Source organism: Eptatretus burgeri, chromosome 1 (genome assembly GCF_056783735.1).
Source record: "Eptatretus burgeri isolate ZD-2024b chromosome 1, Ebu_testis_v1, whole genome shotgun sequence".
Taxonomy (NCBI): domain Eukaryota; kingdom Metazoa; phylum Chordata; class Myxini; order Myxiniformes; family Myxinidae; genus Eptatretus; species Eptatretus burgeri.
Window position 1 is genome coordinate 138547193 of NC_140961.1, and position 1230 is coordinate 138548422.

General features: G+C 40.7%; 1 non-coding gene across 1 annotated transcript; it reads right to left on the reverse strand.

Annotated features, from left to right (window-relative positions):
- Positions 1-850: 850 nt before the first annotated feature.
- On the reverse strand, positions 851-969 carry LOC147035580 (5S ribosomal RNA). Its single transcript, XR_015050045.1, has one exon. It is a non-coding gene; the product is annotated as a 5S ribosomal RNA (ribosomal RNA).
- Between the last annotated feature and the right edge of the window lie 261 nt (positions 970-1230).

Sequence of the window (1230 nt, forward strand, 5' to 3'; positions counted from 1 at the left end):
AAAAGCGGGAATATTGTGATTGTCTCCGCCGTCTGTCGGTCCGTATTTCTGTCTGTCTGTCCCTGTAACTCCTCCGACACTGTTTAAAAGAGGAACTTAAAACTTTGGGACATAGTAGTTATATGTTTGGGGAAGTGCACAACACTGTCGGATTTTTGATGCGACCCCTCGAGGCCGGGCCAGAGCGGGCGGGGTCATGGGGCTGATTTTTATTTTTAAGTGTATTTCCCATTGTACATGGTAAATTATTTTATAAAGCACTTACTTATGTGGCTCCCTTGAGTGACAAACAGTCACAGGTTTTATTGTATTTATCTAATTGATTATGAATAATTATAATTAATATTATACACAGTTCATTCCTCTGATTAAATTGATGCACAGTTCTATATTGCTGGACAGTGTTAAATTAATGTTTCATGAAATGTTGACATGCTTGCAAGGACTTCTGATTTAGTAAACATAGTAAGTCTTTGGTCATAAAGCACATCAAATAGAAAAGAATAGTCAATCCATTTTGCAAGATAAAATTTCACCTGACGTTAATGGGACAAAGCAGTGCGCGCGGGAATATGCGATGGTGTCCCATCGACAATGTAGTTCTACTTTCAATTTGTTTTGAAGTCGTTGGGTGAAAAACTTTCCTTTAAAAAAATCACCGAACACAGGAGGAAAGCTTTTTGTGTTTTCACAATCAAACCAGGTTCAGGAGCATCACAAACTCACGTCTTTTTATCTAATTATATAAACATGAAGGGGAATGAAGAGAGTGTTTTGTTGCGATTAAAATAAAAAGATTGTCATTCGTGGATGAGGGAAAACAAAGGGTGACTCCCCCTGGAGGGCAAAAGGCCTACAACACCCGGTGTTCCCAGGCGGTCTCCCATCCAGGTACTAACCGGGCCCGAACCTGCTTAGCTTCCGAGATCGGACGAGATCGGGCGTATTCAGGGTGGTATGATCGTAGGCAACAACAACTCATCATTAAACCTTCATGAAGATGAAAACTAACAAAGGAAACATGAGGAGGGAAATCATTTTGGCTTTGCAGCTCCTTCACAGACGCCATCACACTAAAACAAACGTTTTCACATGAAATCAAACCTGAAGAAGAAGAAGCGGCACCATCACAAGATGATTGACAAACGAACCATCGTTTCCTTCCTTCCAACACTCCGGTTGTTCAGACGTAAATCCATTGGGGAGGAATTATGTCAAACAGGAACAAAT